General features: G+C 49.2%; 1 pseudogene; it reads right to left on the bottom strand.

The window, feature by feature from the left end:
* Positions 1 to 14,923: 14,923 nt before the first annotated feature.
* Positions 14,924 to 15,031, bottom strand: LOC143986353 (U2 spliceosomal RNA; annotated as a pseudogene).
* Positions 15,032 to 20,176: the final 5,145 nt, after the last annotated feature.

Genomic DNA, 20,176 nt, shown 5'->3' with positions numbered 1-20,176 from the left:
CGCAGCAAGCAGGAGTAAGGCCTCATGCACACGAGACGCAGATGAAACCTCTGTTAAAAAAAAGCTGAAACGCGCGTTTAGAAACGCGCGTTTTGCCGCGTTTGCATGTCGCGTTTAGACGCGTTTAGACGCGTTTAGACGCGTTTGCGTTTAGACGCGTTTATAAAGATAACATCATGTAGACCCTCCCCAAGCTCTCAAAGCATTTTTTTTAACTATTTCTGCTATTTTGATCAGAGTGAGCAGCAGCAGCATAGAGAGCAGTTGTACACTTGCATTTGCCGTGTCACTTGCCACGGCACCTGCCACAAGTTGGGGATTGTCCACTTGCCACATCACCTGCCACGTCACCTGCCACAAATTGTGGATTGTCCACTTGCCACGTCACTTGCCACATCACCTGCCACGTCACTTGCCACGAGATGTGGATTGTCCACTTTCCACGTCATCTGCCATGCCACCTGCCACAAGCTGTGGATTGTCCACTTGCCACGTCACTTGCCACGTCACCTGCCACATCACTTGCCACGTCACCTGCCACAAGTTTTGGATTGTCCACTTGCCACGTCATTTGCCACGTCAGCTGCCACGTCACTTGCCACGAGATGTGGATTGTCCACTTTCCACGCCATCTGCCATGCCACCTGCCACAAGCTGTGGATTGTCCACTTGACACGTCACCAGCCACATCACCTGCCACAAGTTGTGGATTGTCCACTTGCCACGTGACTTGCCACATCACCTGCCACGTCACTTGCCACATCACCTGCCACAAGTTGTGGATTGTTCACTTGCCACGTCACCTGCCACGTCACCTGCCACAAGTTGTGGATTGTCCACTTGCCACGTCACTTGCCACATGCTGTGGATTGTCCACTTGCCACATCACTTGCCACGTCACCTGCCACAAGTTTTGGATTGTCCACTTGCCACGTCAGCTGCCACGTCACTTGCCACATCACCTGCCACGTCACCTGCCACAAGTTGTGGATTGTCCACTTGCCACGTCACTTGCCACATCACCTGCCACGTCACTTGCCACGAGATGTGGATTGTCCACTTGCCATGTCACTTGCCACGTCACCTGCCACGTCACTTGCCACGTCAGCTGCCACGTCACTTGCCACAAGATGTGGATTGTCCACTTGTCACATCACCTGCCACATCACTTGCCACATCACCTGCCACAAGTTGTGGATTGTCCACTTGCCACATCACCTGCCACGTCACCTGCCACAAATTGTGGATTGTCCACTTGCCACGTCACTTGCCACATCACCTGCCACGTCACTTGCCACGAGATGTGGATTGTCCACTTTCCACGTCATCTGCCATGCCACCTGCCACAAGCTGTGGATTGTCCACTTGCCACGTCACCAGCCACATCACCTGCCACAAGTTGTGGATTGTCTACTTGCCGCGTCACTTGCCACATCACCTGCCACGTCACTTGCCACGTCACCTGCCACAAGTTGTGGATTTTTCACTTGCCACGTCACCTGCCACGTCACCTGCCACAAGTTGTGGATTGTCTACTTGCCGCGTCACTTGCCACATCACCTGCCACGTCACTTGCCACGTCACCTGCCACAAGTTGTGGATTGTTCACTTGCCACGTCACCTGCCACGTCACCTGCCACAAGTTGTGGATTGTCCACTTGCCACGTCACTTGCCACAAGCTGTGGATTGTCCACTTGCCACGTCACCAGCCACATCACCTGCCACAAGTTGTGGATTGTCCACTTGCCACGTCCCTTGCCACGTCCCCTGCCACGTCACCTGCCACAAGTGGATTGTCCACTTGCCACATCACTTGCCACATCACCTGCCACAAGTTGTGGATTGTCCACTTGCCACGTCACCTGACACAAGTTGTGGATTGTCCACTCGCCACGTCACTTGCCACATCCCCTGCCACAAGTGGATTGTCCACTTGCCACATCACTTGCCCCATCACCTGCCACAAGTTGTGGATTGTCCACTTGCCACGTCACCTGACACAAGTTGTGGATTGTCCACTCGCCACGTCACTTGCCACATCACCTTCCACAAGTGGATTGTCCACTTGCCACGTCACTTGCCACGTCCCCTGCCACAAGTGGATTGTCCACTTGCCACGTCACTTGCCACATCACCTGCCACAAGTTATGGATTTTCCACTTGCCACGTCACATGCCAGTCACCTGCCACAAGTTGTTGATTTTCCACTTGCCACGTCACCTGCCAAGTCACTTGCCGCGTCACCTGCCAGGTCACTTGCCACGTCACCTGCCACAAGTTGTCTATTGTCCACTTGCCACGTCACATGCCAGTCACCTGCCACAAGTTGTTGATTTTCCACTTGCCACGTCACCTGCCAAGTCACTTGCCGCGTCACCTGCCAGGTCACTTGCCACGTCACCTGCCACAAGTTGTCTATTGTCCACTTTCCACGTCACTTGCCACTTCACCTGCCACGTCACTTGCCACAAGTTGTGGATTGTCCACTTGCCACATCACTTGCCACCTGCCATGTCACTTGCCACAAGTTGTGGATTGTCCACTTGCCACGTCACTTGCCACAAGTTGTGGATTGTCCACTTGCAATTGCAATTGTTTAAAATATTTTTCTAATGGTTTTTCATCATTTGCAATCATTTTTGAGATTTTTAATGTAAAAAAAAAGGTCACCTTTAAAAACGCATATAAACGCAAACGCGGCTAAACGCGGTAGCGGCGTTTTGCCGCGTTTTACCGCGTTTTGCCGCGTTTTGCGTCTGAAACGCAGAAATTTTTGTTTCTGAACGCATTTTTTTGCTTCTGGAAAAACGAGATTAAACGCAACTGCATATAAACGGAAAAAAACGAGACTGTGTGCATGGACACATAGGATAACATTGAATGAGTTCAGGTGCAGTTGAAAAAACTGTCCAACTGCATCTGAACGCGCGTTTAACTGCGTCTCGTGTGCATGAGGCTTTAAAACAGCAACTGAAACACAACTGACCGGTGCTCCATATGAGTGATGATTTTTAAAGTTTTTTCTTCTACTTTTTATTAATCGAAAAACTGATCAAAGGTGTCACAGGAATGAATCCAAAAGATCATTTCTCATTCCAGCCAAATACTTTCATAAAATGTCAACTCACGAAAGTTGATATGGCTGGGTTTGTCCAAAAAAATACTGTTGTGGGGGTTACCAGACTTTCCTAAAGGAAATGAATGAGTCAGCACTGCATGGGCAGGTGCCTTATGAAAGGTTTTTGGTGCTGAATGCCAAGTCACACTGCAGGAAGGAATGACTGATGGCGGCACCACACCTTCCACATGTGTTTTGTACATTCCTCACCAATGTGTGTTTAACACAGTGGGCAAATGACCAGGAAATAATATCCCGTCTAGAAATATCAGACGCAGAAGTCACATCACATCTCCCTAAATGACATGATTACGGTATCTATTCCAGACGGGGAGAGTTATTTCTGAAGATGGTCACACGTTGCATACGGCTCCAGGATAGAGTATAGTCTGGAATGGGCTGATCTGCTCTATTCCATACAATTTACTATGTAAATAAGGGAAACACAATGACAAAATGCCTAATACAAACACTTTACTGCTAAAGTGCACAGCAGGGACTTGGTAGAAGTGGAAGGAGCATTTACATTCTTGTAATCCCTTCCAGTGCATTAAGAAACAGTTACATTGTCCACAGAGGCTACATGCACACGGGCAGAAAAATGCTGCTGTTAGAAATAGTTTCCCTTTTTTTATGCCTCTAAACACAGCTCAGTATTATTCAATGTGTTCATGCATATTGTGGCATTTATATTTATAATTTTGAACAGCGTTCAGGGGCATTAAAAAAATGCCCCAAACCTGTGCTCAGAGAGAAGTGCACTGGCAGAATTGGATAATTTACGCAAATGCGAATACAAATGCATATAAACCCCTGCGAATGTGGATAATTTCAGCCTAATGGCTAGAACAAATTGAAGTGGAATTAAAAGTTTGGCTTTTTTTTTTTTTAACCACTTGCTTACTGGGCACTTAAACCCCCCTCCTATCCAGACCAATTTTCAGCTTTCAGCGCTGATGCAATTTGAATGACAATTGCGTGGTCATGCTACCCTGTACCCAAATTAATTTTTTATCATTTTTTTCCCCACAAATAGAGCTCTCTTTTGGTGGTATTTGATTACCTCTGCTTTTTTTTTTTTTGTTAAAAAAATTTAAAAATTTAAAAAATATATATATTTATTTTGTTAGAAAAGATGAGGCTGCACTGATGGGCACCGATAGGTGGCAGTGATGGGCACTGATGGGTGGCAGTGATAGGCAGCACTTCTAGGTGGCACTGATTGGCACCACTGGTGGGCATTGATAGGTGGTACTTGTGGGCACTGGCAGGTGGCAATGGCAGGTGGCATAGATGAGGCATAATTGCTTCTTCCTCTTCGGGACCGATGCCCCTTTCAGATGAGCTGGTGATCAGCATTTTTTTTTCTTCTCAGCTGTAAGAGATCACCGAGCTTTTGTTTTGATCATGTGATCAGCTGTCATTGGCTGACAGCTGATCACATGGTAAGGGGCCGGGACCAGCCCCTTACTCGGATCGGTGACTCGGTAATCATGGCGCGCACAGGGAGCGTGCATATATGACGGCCTCCCAGAAATTCAGTTCTGTGCTGTGGCTGTCATTTGGCTATAGCGCGGATGTCAAGAAGTTAAATAACCTACATGATATACTTACCTGCTCTGTGAGTGAGTGAATTGTATAGTGCTACCTATGCGAACTGAATCGCCTCAGGGCGCTTTCTTGCCACCAGAGTCCATCTGTGGCTTTTGCGTGGTCCTTTTACCCCGTAAGGTCCTGGGGCACTAGTGCATGCTCGTTTCTGAGCTGATCTATGCATCCATAAGGCACATGTAGCTGCGGCTCATCCCTGTCTCCACCCTCTCTTTATTGTCTCACTGGCTGTGATTTACAGCAGTGAGAGCCAATGGCTCCCGTTGCCATCTAAGCCAATGAGAAGAGGGAGACCCGGGACAGCCGAGGCTCTCGTTCACATCAGTAGTGGCCCGTCCATTAGGAGCACACGGGCGCCGCCCCCTAATCCACATTTAGGGCGCCGAACATGGATTCCAATGGGGATTTTTTTTTGAAGAACATGATTAGAGCCTGAGGCTCTAATAGGCTTAAAAAAAGTGTGGGCGCCCTGAAACCACCCAGTTGTGGGACAATAGCAAAATGAATATTCACTATTGTCGCACTGATTCTCCTCCCAACCAATCAGGAAGCGGGTCCTAAGACCTGTCACCCGATTGGCTGCAAGGACAAGTGATCCTATTGTTCCTATTGAGAAGCTACCGCCCGTAGGGAAGCACTGCCTGCTTGATGGGGTAAGTGCAAGGCTGACTGAGGGAGCTGTGAGTGCATTGTTTGCTAACACCCCCCCCCCCCCCCCCCCCGCCCCCAAAAAATCAGGCACCACTGGTTCACATCGCTGGATAGAGAGGGGGCTGAAGGGAGTTTTCTGGGGTTTTGCAGAGGGAGCAGCACACAGAAGGTTTTTTACCTTCATGCATAGAATGCATGAAGGTAAAAAAAAACTTTTGCCTTTACAACCACTTCAGCCAAAAGAATGAAATTACACGTATGAATGTACATATATATATATATATATATATATATATATATATATATATATATATATATATATAGATAGATAGATAGAGAGATATAGATAGATATAGATATATATATCCAAACACATAAATACACACCAGATCGAGCATTTTTTAGGGCTTATTTAGATGGCAAATGAATAGTGTCCACCATGCAGAGCCGCTAGCAGATGCAAGTGCATCCACTACGGAGCTGCGTGTAGACAGCCTATAGAAGTGGATGCACACGCAGCACCAGCACAGACACAATCGCATGTCAAAGATTGACATGTGGTCAGGTTCTCGTAGAAAGATAAAGCACAAATGGGTATAGCTATAATCTTTTAATACACCCATGAGCATGAGGCCTAACATGCATTGTATTAATGCAGACCATTCATCATAAATGGGCCCCTAATGGATCAAAAAACTGCACATGACCTATTTTTAGCAAAGCAGGGCAGCATTACACATGATCATAGGCATGCACACCCTAATCCCCCCATGTGGTGCAGATTCCCCCTTTTTAGACCCCTAATATTTCAAAGCCCCATAATAGGGCTAAAATTTTAAACAAAAAAATAAATAAAAAAACTACTTACACTGTCCACTGCCCTACTGACACTGTCAATATATACAGTTGTGCTCATAGGTTTACATACCCTGGCAGAATTTATGATTTCTTGGCCATTTTTCAGAGAATATGTATAACACAAAAACTTTTCTTTCCCTCATGGTTAGAGCCAGTTCACACAGGGGCGACTCAGATCCGACTTCAGGTCGCCCCTAGTCGCCTCAGGTCGCACAACATGTAAAAATCAATGTAAGTGAATGAGAGCCGTCTTAATGCACACTACTGAAGTCGTTCCGACTTCAGAAAAGGTTCCTGTACTACTTCTATCCGACTTGTAGACGACTGGTACCCATTGATTTCAATGGAGGCCGCCTCCAAGTCGGATCTCCGTCTATACGGAGGCGACTCTCACAGAATTATCAGCTCTCAAGGGGGAACTCCACGCCAAATTTATTAAAAAAAATTGCCGTGGGTTCCCCCGCTGAGAGCATACCAGGTCCTTAGGTCTGGTATGGATTTTAAGAAGAACCACCTACGCCAACAAAACAGCGTGGGCCCCCCCCCCCCCCCCAGATGCATAGCAGACCCTTATCAGAGCACGCTACCCAGCCGGCCAGGAAAGGGGGTGGGGACGAGCGAGCGCCCCCCCTTCTGAGCCTTACCAGGCCACGTGCCCTCAACATGGAGGAGTGCCTTGGGGAAGGGGGGGCGCGCGCCCCCCCACCCCAAAGCACCTTGTCCCCATGTTGATGAGGACAAGGGCCTCTTCCCGACAACCCTGGCCGTTGGTTGTCGGGGTCTGCAGGCGGGGGGGCTTATCGAAATCCGGGAGCCCCCTTTAATAAAGGGTCCCCCAGATCCCGGCCCCCCACCCTATGTGAATGAGTATGGGGTACAATGTACCCCTACCCATTCACCTGTGAAAAAAATGTACAAAAAAAAAAACACAACACACAAGGGTTAAAATAGTTTATTGCACAGCTCCGGGGGTCTTCTTGCGTCTTCGGGGGTCTTCTCGCTATCTCCTGCTCTTTTGCTAGCTCTTTCACTAGCGGAGGAGCCCGGCTTTCTTCTGCGCCGCCGCCCTCTTCTGCCGACTTGGGGGGTCTTGTCTCCCTGTTCGGGGTCTTGTCCCCCTCTTCAGTTCTTCTTACCGGGCCACGGCGCCTACTTCTAGCTCTTTTACAAGCGGTGGCCGGTCTTCTGTCGCCGATGTCTTTTGTTCTTCTTTTCTGTTCTTCTCTTCTGGAGATGTTGCCTCGTCGCTGTCTCCGGTCCCAATGACAGGACACGCGGCGTGCAGCAACTTATATAGGGACATCACCGGATGATGTCCCCGCCCATTATGATGTCACAGTCCCAGCATCCTCTGGGGCTGTGACATCATCCGGGATGTCCCTATATAAGTCGCCGCACGCCGCGTCCCTGTCATTGTGAGCAGACACAGTGACGAGGCAACATCTCCTGAAGAGAAGAAGAGAAGAACAGAAGACGGCGGCAGCGGCGACAGAAGACCGGGCCACCGCTTGTAAAAGAGCTAGAAGAAGGCACGGTGGCCCGGCAAGAAGAACCAAAGAGGGAGGACAAGACCCCCCCAAGTCGGAAGAAGAGGGCGGCGGCGAAGAAGAAAGCCGGGCTCCTCCGCTAGTAAAAGAGCTAGCAGAAGATAGCCGAGGAGTCTGGCGAGAAGACCCCCGAAGACCCCTGGAGCTGTGCAATAAACAATTTTAACCCTTGTGTGTTGTGTTTTTTAACATTTTTTTTCCACAGGTGAATGGGTAGGGGTACATTGTACCCCATACTCATTCACATAGGGTGGGGGGCCAGGATCCGGGGGCCCCCTTATTAAAGGGGGCTCCCGGATTCTGATAAGCCCACCGCCCGCAGACCCCGACAACCAACGGCCAGGGTTGTCGGGAAGAGGCCCTTGTCCTCATCAACATGGGGACAAGGTGCTTTGGGGTGGGGGGGGCTGCGCGGCCCCACCCCCTTTCCTGGCCGGCCGGGTAGTGTGCTCGGATAAGGGTCTGGTATGGATCTGGGGGGACCACCACGCCATTTTTTCGGCATAGGGGGTTCCCCTTAAAATCCATACCAGACCTAAGGGCCTGGTATGCTCTCGGAGGGGGAACCCATGCCTTTTTTTTTTTAATTTGGCGTGGAGTTCCCCCTTGAGAGCTCATTCTCTGATTGGCCATGGCAAAAGTCGCCTGGCCTGTGGCGACTTAAAGTCGTGTTGTAAGTCGCCCCAAGTCGTGCCCAAGTCATGTTCAAGTCGTGTCCAAGTCGTGTCCAAGTTGCCTCCAAAAGTCATATTGAAAGTCGTGTTGCCCCTGTGTGAACCGACCCTTAGTGTTTGGGTGAAGCCATTTATTATCAGTCAACTGTGTTTACTCTTTTTAAATAATAATACCAACAGAAACTACCCAAATGAGTCTGCTCAAAAGTTTACATACCCCAGTTCTTAAAGCGGAGTTCCAGTCATAAAACAAATTTTACATTATTCAGCTACATTAAATACAAATAACAACCTTTGGAAAAAAATTAAAAATTTTACGCACCTTTTCAGGTCTGTTGCTAGGGGGTCCCTCGTAATCTGCTTCTTCCTCTCCAAGGTGCCTGACGTAATTTCCCACGGCACCTGTGCTTGCTAGCGCTCCTGGGAGATGTCTGTCATCATTTCCCAGGAGTCACTGGGCAGCGGCGAGGGCTTTGTTGCCATCACAACGCGGGGCGCACTTCTGACGATGTCGCCTGTTGTGATGGCAACATCAGAAGTGTACAGCACTGCGCCATACTTACAGCGCATGCACAAGAACGGGTGGTGCATGCTAGTCTCTCAGCTGCACCAGAGCCCAGAAGAAAGTGCTTGTGGGCTTCACATGCCCACAAGCACTATGGAAATTGCCAGGAAAGAGGAATCTAAGATATATTCCTCTATAAAATCGGCAATCGAGGGCCAATTCAGCACAGAAATGTAAGTGCTATAAATAAGTGTTTCATATAAAAGATATTCATCCTAAAAAAAAAAAAAAAAATTTTAACAGTGGGAACTCCGCTTTAATACCATGTATGGTCCCCTTTAACATCAATAACAGCTTGAAGTCTTTTGTGGTATTTGTGGATGAGGCTCTTTATCTTCTTAGATGGTAAAGCTGCCCATTCCTCTTGGCAAAAAGCCTCCAGTTCCTGTAAATTCTTGGGCTGTCTTGCATGAACTGCACATTTGAGATCTTCCCAGAGTGGCTCAATGATATTGATGTCAGGAGACTGAGATGGCCCCTCCAGAACCTTCACTTTATTCTGCTGTAGCCAATGACAGGTCGACTTGGCCTTGTGTTTTGGATCATTGTCATGTTGGAATGTCCAAGTACGTCCCATGCACAGCTTCCTGGCTGATCAATACAAATATCCCTCCAGTATTTTTTGATAACATACTCCATTCATCTTGCCATCAATTTTGACCAAATTTTCTGTGCCTTTTTAGCTTACACATCCCCAAAACATCAGCGATCCACCTCCATGTTTCACAGTAGGAATGGTGTACCTTTCATCATAGGCCTTGTTGGTTCCTCTCCAAATGTTGCGTTTATGATTGTGGCCAAAAAGCTAAATTTTGGTCTCATCACTCCAAATGACTTTGTGCCAGAAAGTTTGAGGCTTGTCTCTGTGCTGTTTGGCGTATTGTAAGTGGGATATTTTGTGGCATTTGTGTAGTAATGGCTTTCTTCTGGTGACTCGAGCATCCAGCCCATTTTTCTGCAAGTGCCTCCTTATTGTGCATCTTGAAACAGCCACACCACATGTTTTCAGAGAGTCCTGTATTTCACCTGAAGTTATTTGTGGGTTTCTGATTGTGTTGAGTTCTTGATTACAGTCTGAACACTGCTGATTGGCATTCTTAATTCCTTGGATATCTTTTTATATCCCTTTCCTGTTTTTATATAGTTCAGCTACCTTTTCCCACAGATCCTTTGACAATTCTTTTGCTTTCCCCATGACTTAGGGCTCCTTCACACAGACCCCGCTGAGCAGGAAGATGGCAGGTCTGTCTCTGCACACTCTGCAGGGACAGACCTGTCAGTGCGCCGCTCTCCCCTATGGGGGAATCGAATGAGGATGGACCGTAGAGTCCGTCGTCACCCGATCCGATCCTCAGACGGATGGAAAAGTAGGTTTTTCCTCCATCACACTTTTTCGGATCAGAGTGGGTCGGATTTCAGTGTCCACCTAAAAAACTGACAGGCAGACCTGAACGGACAGTCCATGTGAAAGAGGTCTTAGAATCTGGAAACGTCAGTGCAGCTCTGGATGAAAGATGCAAGGGTCTGTCAGGAGTCCAGAAACTCATTGGCCTTTTATACACACACACTAATTACAAGCAAACAGATCACAGGTGAGGATGGTTACTTTTAATAGCCATTCAAAAACCCCCTTTGTGTCAACTTGTGTGCATGATATCAGGCCAAAATCACCAGGGTGTGTCAACTTTTGATCAGGGTCATTTGGGAAGTTTCTGTTGTCATTATGATTTAAAAAGAGTAAACAGAGTTGATTGATAATAAATGGCTTCAGCTGAACACTAACCATGAGGGAAAGAAAAGTTTTTGTGTTATCATTCATATTCTCTGAAAAATGGCCAAGAAATCCTAAATTCTGCCAGGGTATGTAAACTTATGAGCACAACTGTATACATATCAGTTTGAGCTTTGGGGTGCACATCCTAATGCAATAGGCTGTGCACACTTATGCATATGATATATGCATTGTGGCGGGCTGCAGTGCATTGGACTCTACAGTGCATTAAAGAGGAGGTCCGCCCACCGCTGCAAAAAGGAAAAGCCAGCAGCTGCAGCTTCTGACTTTTAATAATCGGACACTTACCTGTCCTGGAGTCCAGCGATGTCAGCACCGCAGCTGATGTTTCATTCAGCTGTTGGGTGCATGCGGCCTCCATTGTGAGTAAGGGAACCCGGCAGTGTAGCCTTTCGGCTTCACGCCGGGAACCCTACTGCATATGTGCGAGGCTCTGCTCCTCTCTCCTACTGGCCAGGCTACAGGGGAGGAGGAGGGAGCCCCAGCTGTGATGTCAATACCCACGGCTGAGGCTCCTGGAAGTAGGGAAAGCATACCTGTGAAAGACAGGTATGCTGTCTCCCCTCCCCCAATGGGGGGGGGGGGAGTACAACAAGTGCAAGTTCCACTTTTGGGTGGAACTCTGCTTTAAGTAAACCATTCACAATGCACTGCACATACAGCATGTACAGTATGTTGCGGTAATCTGCACATTTTGCCACTAATTGCTGCAATGCACTAGTATGAATAGGGCCAAAACAGGAGATCGATCTGAAACAGTACAGCTCCTTTCACACCAACTGCAGTGTTTACTACTCCCCTGAAAAGCAATCGGTGGATTCCTGAACAATATTGTTTATGCCAGTGCAATGAGGGTAGATGATTGATTGATTCTCTCTCTGCCATTGTTCAGATGGTGGTGTCTACCTGCCCCGTAGACATGGGACTACTGCCTAAAACCAGCCATATATGGATCACAATGTATCTGGTCTAGCAGGGACTGGCCAAAATTTCCATCCATGCATGGATAGGCTGGTTGTACACAAGTCGATGTATCGATTAACTTGTATACAACCAGCCCGATGGAAAATGTTCTATTTATCAGCGCTGTAATAGCCGGTAGTGCTGATCAGTGCATTCTGACGGTGGGGAAGTCTCCCCACCGTCAGAATACATTAGCACAGCAGGGGAGACTCCCCCATCGACATTAAGTGTATGGAAGAGTGAAATGGAGTAATTTTCTTTTGTTCAATCTGCTGGTTGGTATCACCATCTTAATGTATAACTAAAGGCAAAACTTTTATTTTAGTTTTGGACAGAGTGGAGATGGATTAGAACTCCTGTCAGTTTTTATTGCTGTCTGTGCCACCGGTAGGGAGATCCCCCCTCTCCATTTGTCCTGTTTAGCATTATTACTGAGAGTGAAAGTAAATAAAAATCCTAAACATTGGATTGTCCCCAGAAAAAAATAGAGGGGAGATCCTCCAATCCTCCTCTGGTGACCTGGAGGCCCCAAGGGATTCCATTAATGTGTAAGGATTTGCTCTCACCTCCTGTTTCGGCTATGGGACAGGATTTGAAGGGGGGTTAGAACCCTCTCTTAGGCTCGATTTACATCTATGCATTTTGCTTTTGAGCGTTTTTGCAGTGCTTTTTGCGGTGCTTGCCACGTTTTTTGGACACGTGTTTTTACCGCGATTTTGCTGCGTTTTGCGGTTTTTTTACACTGCGGTTGCTTAGCAACCAGATATATACAGTGAAAAAAATGAAAAAAAAGACGCAAACCGCAAATCGCGGCAAAAGCGCGGTACTTGCGTTTTTGATGCAGGTCCACTGACTTCTATTAAATGCAAAATGCTGCATTTTGCATGAAAAAAAGTCCCCCACCCTTTCCAAAAACACAGAGGCACAAAAATGCATTGATGTGAACATGTTCCATAGGAACCCATGTTAAAAAATTTCCTTGCATTTCTGCAAAATGCAAAATGCATCAAAAACGCGCTAGTGTGAATCGAGCCTTAGGCCTGGTTCACACCAGGACTGGGACAACAATTTGGCCCTGTACTTCATCCAAACCGGCCCACTTTGATTTTGAGTGGCCCCCTCTACAGCATCCCCCTTACATCAGAGTGGCACCCTTACAGCATAGCCCCTACATCAGAGTGGCCCTCTCAACAGCATCCCCCTTACATCAGAGTGGCCCCCTCAACAGCCCCCCCTTACATCAAAGTGGCCCCCTCAACAGCATCCACCTTATATCAGAGTGGCGCCCTCAACAGCATCCCCCTTACATCAGAGTGGCGCCCTCAACAGCATCCCCCTTACACCAGTGTCCCCATCAGCACCCCCTTCACATCAGAGCTGTCCCAATCAGTACTCCCTGACATCAGTGTGGCCCCATCAGCACCCCCCTTTACATAAGAGTGGTCTCCATCAGTATCCCCCTTCACATCAGAGTGTCCCCATCAGCTTCCTCTTACATCAAGTGTCATCCCTCTCCTCCCCCTCCTACATGTACTCACAGCTCTCCAGTAGGGATAAGCTCAGGCGTGTTCGCATGGTCCACGTGCTGAGCCCGCAGAAAGTCGGTGCAGTGCTGTGATAATCGAGACATTGTCCGATCTCTGCGGCCACACATTGGGGCAATGTGTCACTGCCTGTGCTTAGCGCAGTGCTGCGCCAACTTCCTGGTGGGCTCAGCATGTGGACCATGCAAACATGCCTGAGCTCATCCCTACTCTCTAGAATGAAGGCAGCTTCTTGTTCCTCTCTCCAGTCATGTGACAAGTGATAAGGGGAGAGAGGAAGAAAAGTCTGTCGGCTGTCTATCTCCCCCTGCAGGCTGGAGGGAGCAGAAAGCCTAATCCTCACTCAAGCAAGTGTCGGCAGCTGCTCCTTGGTGACAGGAATGAAATTGCGATCATTCCTATCAGTGAGGAGCGGCTCCAGGACTGCGCCTGACTGGCCCACTGAGCCATCGGTGCACGGGGAAACTCCCCATAGTCCCGATGGCCAATACATGCCTGGTTCACACCTTTTTTGAAAGCCAGTGGCGTGCAAAACACACTCCAAAAAACTTCACCCGATGCATAAAAAATGTGCACACACATAGAGTGACACAAAAAAGTGCAATGGGTACACAAGTCCTCTAAAATCAGAGGACCTTGTCCTGAATCCCCTGGGGCGTTAGGCTCCTGACAGGGACAAGGACACTTAAAACTTGGTCTTCCTGGCCAAAACCAGTCAGACCCCGTTCTTTGGAAGGTCTGCCGACACACACACACAAATACTAGGTGAGGCTCCCCCGAAGGAAGACCCCAACCCTAAGGAAGAGGGTGAACTAAGCCAAAAGGCCATGTCCACCCCCTCACCAGACTTTCAGGACAGGCCCTAGAACCTGTGACCCTACTCATCACAGCAAACGTGAAAAGTGACAAAACAAGACGTGAAAAAAAACACACACTGAAAATAAATAAAAAGTGGGGAAGGGATAGTGGAGAGGAGAGTGAAAAGGTGGTCGTTGTGTGAAACAACGACCAGGCCCTCCGGCCGGGAATAAAAAATTCCTCTGGTCCCAGCCAAAAGGCCCGGCCCAAGAGGCAGGTGCTAAAAAAGCGTGTTATGGTGCAGTGACCTTGGTGCCCAAAATCAAAGTGACCCTCACTCACAGTGATTCTTAGGCACCCCCGGACTGCCACTCCAGGGGCACATACTCCATAGGCTTTCAAGACCGCCCTGACCCACGGTCCAGACCACAGCAGCCCCCACCCCGGACAGGAAGGCATGGAGATCAGGAAGCTTGGTGAGAGCCCTTTACCATCAGGCTCCACTGTCGCTCCCGTCACTCCTTCCTAATTACATTCGGGAAGTACTAACCGCTCCTCCCCCCCTGCATAGGGAGCAGCCAGTTTTCCCTCCCGAAAAACTGCCCGGGGCTAGAACTACCCCAATCCAGACCAGAAGGCCAGGTACCCGACCCTCTGGATCAGACCAGGCAGCACCCATCCTCACCAGGAGCATCCTTCCAAACGGCTCAGACTCAACCATGCATCGGCCCCCAGTTTACTGTCGGGCGGCACGACGTGGCCCCTACCGAAACCGTCCTTCCGGATGCAAATTACACCATCGGAGAGCGCCGCCCAAACCCTCTCGAATAGGGATGGAACAGCGCCTCCTTTAGCAACTGATAAGAACAGATACTACACTTGATCTTAGCCAAAAGGCCGAGAAGCAGGTTGCAGTTTGCATATTCCAGGTGCATTTTGCATTTTCCTTCTGCGCATGCGCCGATGTTCTCGGCGCTTGCGCACTTTAGAAGAGTCACGGCGCGCAGTTTTCATTAAATGACATGCCGTGACTGGTGGCTCCTGCGCGTCACGCAACTCCGGACAGTCACAGAGCTGGAGTCCGTGACCCCGGAAGGAAGATGGATGCTTCCAGCCGGCGAGGAAATCAGGGACAGCGCTGGCTCCTGTGTCAGGTAAGTGACACATAATGGGCTACTATGCAATGCATAGTAGCCCATTATGCTTTGCCTTTGCAGGGAAACAAAGAGGATGTAAACCCATCAGGGTTTACTTCCTCTTTAAATGGACTGTAGTGTGTTTCTGCAAAACTGAAAATGCACTAAAAAATGCATAGGTGCGATTTTACTGCAATTTTGCTATGACTTGCATATAGTGTGGTGTAGAAAATAAACAGTTTCTTCCCCCAGGAGATTTCCAAAAAATTGCAGATACCCAACAGGAGAGGTATTGGGCTAAGTGGGATCGTAAGCTCCCCCACAGCATTAATGTCAGCCAGGATGTCTTTCCAGAATGCCACCACCCTGGGGCAGGACCACACCGTGTGAAAAAAATCAGCATCGTCTTCGTTGCATCTAGGGCAGGTAGTCAGTCGGTCGGGGTAATTCCTTGCCAGGCGTGCCGGCGAAAAATATGCCCGGTGAAGGAACTTCAATTGTATATACCTGTCCCCTGCCGAAATCGCCAGGGTCAGGTATTGCTGTATACCCTCCTCCCAGTCCTCTTCAGTAAGTTCTGGAATGTCACTGTGCCAGAGCTCAAACAAATGGGAGATCCTAGTCTTGTCATGTGTAGCCAGCGCGTTATATATCATAGACATTGTGCGCCCCCCCCCCCCCCCCCCCGCAGAACCAAGCATGTCCTCTCCACTGCTGACACCTCTAGATTCACTCGGGATGGGAATTGAGACCGGAAGGCATGCCGCAGCTGCAGAAATCTGAAAAACATATGATTCGGCAGGTCTCTATCATGTTTTAGAGCGTCAAAGGAAAGTAGTTGCCCCTGAGACACTATGTCCCCCAGTGATGTAACTCCATGCCTGGCCCAGACAATTGGATCAGGGATGGACTGAAAATGGGGCAGACGGGGGTTCCCCCAAAAGGGGGTCCTTGGGGTCCACACCCCTGGGCCCACCAGCTGTCTGTTAACCAATTCCCATACCTTAAGAATCGTGCGCATCGGAAGAGTTATCCCGGGGTTGGATCGGGGTCCCCTATGGATTAAGTTCCTTAATTCCGCATAAGAGCCCAACAACGCAGCTTTCAACGAGGATGCAGGGTTGGCTGGGCCCTCAGAGAGCCACCATTTAATAGTCACTAGGACTGCCGCCCAGTAATACTTCAAGAAACAGGGTAATGCCAGACCTCCGCGCACAAGGGGCAGTTGGAGGGTTGTTCTAGCTATTCTAGGGGGGTTTACCATTCCATACGAAGGATGAGATAATGCTGTCTAGTTGCTTAAAGAATCTAATTGGGATATGGACTGGGGTCTGGCGGAAGAGGTAGGTAAACTTAGGGAGAACCGACATTTTGATTAAATTGACCCATCCCACAGGTGAAAGCGGCAGGGATCTCCACACATTACACTTCTGGGCTAGCTGGGTGACCATTGGACTCAGGTTAAGAGTAATAAACTGTTTCAGGTCTTGGTGTATTTCCACACCCAGATACCTAAATTGAGAAACCCTCTGCAGTTGCCCATCCACCTGAGGATTGCCAGCACCATCATGTAGTGGAAATAAAGTCGATTTCGCCCAATTTATTCGTATGCCCGAGAACTGTCCAAACTTGTCAATAATCGACAATGCTGACTTTAGAGAGGCTCTGTCATCTCTGAGATACAACAAGGTATCATCAGCATATAACGAAACTTTTTCCTGTAAAGGGCCCCTGACAATGCCCCGAACCTCAGGGGAGGAATGGAGCAGAGCCGCCATAGGTTCAATTGCCAGCGCAAAAAGCCCCGGGGACAGGGGGCACCCCTGCCTGGTTCCCCTGTGGAGGGGAAAAAGCGGGGAGAGGACCGTGCCCGTGCGCACCCTAGCTTTGGGAGCCTTGTACACTGCCCTGACCCAGGAGACAAAGACCGGACCAAATCCAAATTTACGGAGGACTTCCCAGAGATAGTCCCACTCCACGGAGTCAAAGGCCTTCTCCGCGTCTAGGGAGGCCACTACCTCCTCCCCGCCATCTGCATCCCCCGAGGCCTACGGATATTAATGTCTGTCCCCTTCCCTGGCATAAAGCCTGACTGGTCCTCATGGATTAGGGTAAGTATAACATCATTCAGTCGCCTGGCAAGGATTTTGGTCAGCACTTTTGTGTCCGAGTTGAGCAGGGAAATAGGTCGGTATGACGAGCACAGCTGGGGGTCCTTCCCAGGTTTAGGGATCACCACTATAATGGCCTGTGCCATAGATGGAGGGAGATCCTCCTCCTGGAGGGATGCGGTAAGCATGTCATGCATTCTAACAGTCACCTCTTCCAGATAGTATTTATAGAATTCCAGGGGTATCCCATCCTCCCCAGGGGTCTTCCCCGACTGCATGGACCCCAGTGCTAATCGGACCTCCTCTAGTGTGATCGGGGAGTCTAAGCTGTCCCTGGCCTCAGAGGTGAGGGCAGGGGGTGACACCCCCTCTAAAAAAGCATGCAGCTCCTCAGGTGAGTTCCTTGCCCTAGATAAGTAGAGGGTGGAGTAAAACTCTGCAAAACAAGTGTTAATGGCAAGGGAATCCGTCACTAATGTCCCAGCACCATTCTGGATTCGGGGTATAGTGGAGATTGGGGCCTGCTCCCTAGAGATCCAGGCCAACAGCCTCCCCGTCTTTTCGCCCTGTTCAAATATCCTCTGCGTCTGTGCCAGATGACGTTTGCTTGTCTTAGCCACCCTAAGCAGCACCACCTCCCGGTAAGCTACTTTCATATCTTGTGCCGTGAGCGGGTTGGCCGTGAGGGTGAATCGGGTTTCAAGGTCTTGGGCCCTGGCTTCTGCCTCCTCTACCATGATCCTATCATTCCTACGCTCCCGGCCAATGGAAGAAAGGTAACACCCTCTCACGTAGGCCTTAAAAGTATCCCAGACTATCCCCCTCGCAGCCGTGCCGCCGTTGGAGGCCCAAAATCCCCGTATTTCTTCGCCCATCTCAATGGCTATAGTGGGGTGCTCAATCCAGTACCTTGACAGTCGCCAAAGTCTATCTCATTGGGGGGTAGAGGTCTGCAGCGTACACAATAGTGGGGAGTGGTCAGATATGCCCCAAGGGAGCAACTCTACTCCAAGAACCCTGGGGAGCATGGGGCACTAGCATAAACAAGGTCAATACGGGAGAGGGTGTTGTGGGAGGAGGAATGGCACGTAAACCTGCGATCTGACGGGTGTTTCCACCTCCAGACATCCTCCAACCCAAACACCTGGGCCCAGCGAGAAAGTGGCGAGTCCGTAGCCTAGTCAGGCGAAATACCTATCTAGTGAAGGATTTGGAGGGATATTAAAGTCCCCCGCTAGAACTACATTGTCAGTATGGAATTGGGCGATCAGGGCAGTCAATTTGTGTAGCAGAGACAGGTTCGCCGGAGGTGGCATATAGAGACCCACCAGCACCGTCTCTATCATATTTATTCTGGCGTGCACCAGCACATATCTCCCTTCCTGATCTGTAACAATATCAAGAGGCTCAAAATTAAGGGACTTATGGACGAGGATGCTAACCCCTCAGGCATATCCAGAATGCATGGCATGATAGTGGTATCCCACCCAGGGCCTTTTCAAGCCCATAAGCCTTCCCCCTACTAGATGCGCCTCCTGAAGAATACAAACATGCGGTGCATATTTTTTCATATAATCGAAAACAAGAGAGCGTTTAATCTTTTGGTTAAGCCCCCTGACATTCCAGGAGAGGATCTTCAACGGAGCCATAACCCGGAAGAGCAGGGGGGACCAACGGAGATGACCACCTGACCAGGGTCAAGGCACGAATATCCCATATTGAATAATGCAATGACATACACAGTACATTTGTTGTAATAGAGCTGTCCGCAGTAAAAAACATATAAGCATGTAACAAAAAACCAACTAAAAAACAAACAGAACTCCCCTCCCATCCCACCCCACACCCCAGAAAAACAGCCCCGGGGTGTTTGAGAACCCAAACCAAACTTAATTGAACTCATTTAAAGGAGAAATCTCCTGTGGGGGCGGTGTGTACCAACCAGCACACCTAGGACAGTCTTCTGCGTTAGAGTAAACAGACTCCAGCGCAGCCGCTTCCTGGAGGCAATACATGTCAAAGGGGATCAAACAAGGGTATAGGTGACACCTCAGACTGAAGTACAGTGTTCGCTTGGAGTGTTCCAAGGGCCCATTCTTAGTTGCAGCACTTCCAGCAGGGAAGAGACAAAAATTAGAAAAAGAAAAAAATAAGGGAATAAGACAAAACAAGGGGGGAGAAAAAGGTGCAGCCCTGGGAGCTAGGGCTATCAGAGTGTCCAGGTCCGGCATCCCCGGTATAGCATGTCCATGTCCAGAGGTATCCTTACAAATGGGGCAGTACACCCCTCAGGCACAAAAGTGAGGCCAAACGGGGCAGTACACCCCACAGGCACAAAAGTGAGGCCAGAAGGCCAGCAGGATAATAACATGGACCCCCTCCCCTGCGGAGCAACAGTGCATAAGCAGCAACTCCATGTCGTCCCCTCGCCCCCTGCACAAAACAACTGATGGGAAGGGGGGAAGGCAGTCTAACCGGATCTCCAAGTTCAGAGATGGAGGGTCAAAATTGGGGGGGGGGACAGGTGTACTTACCGCTGGGCCAAGCCGGTGATGCGTGTGGACCTCAGTCAGGGAGTCTCCATCCGGGATCAGCCTTGCCGGGGGAGGGAATCAATACATCTGGAGGCCTCACTCGGGGAGGTAAAGAAACGGACGGATTCACCATCAATCACTCTGAGTTTCGCGGGGAACATCATGTTGTACTTGAGACCTTTGGTGCGTAGCTGGGTCTTGACTTGGTTGAATGTCCTGCGTTGCCTTTGCGTCTCCATTGAGTAGTCGAAAAGAGCAATAGTTTGACGTTTT

This window comes from Lithobates pipiens, unplaced genomic scaffold, assembly GCF_037356315.1.
Source record: "Lithobates pipiens isolate NorthernLeopardFrog02 unplaced genomic scaffold, aLitPip1_a1.2 Scaffold_16, whole genome shotgun sequence".
Classification (NCBI taxonomy): Eukaryota; Metazoa; Chordata; class Amphibia; order Anura; family Ranidae; genus Lithobates; species Lithobates pipiens.
This window is presented reverse-complemented; position numbering and strand designations above follow the sequence as displayed.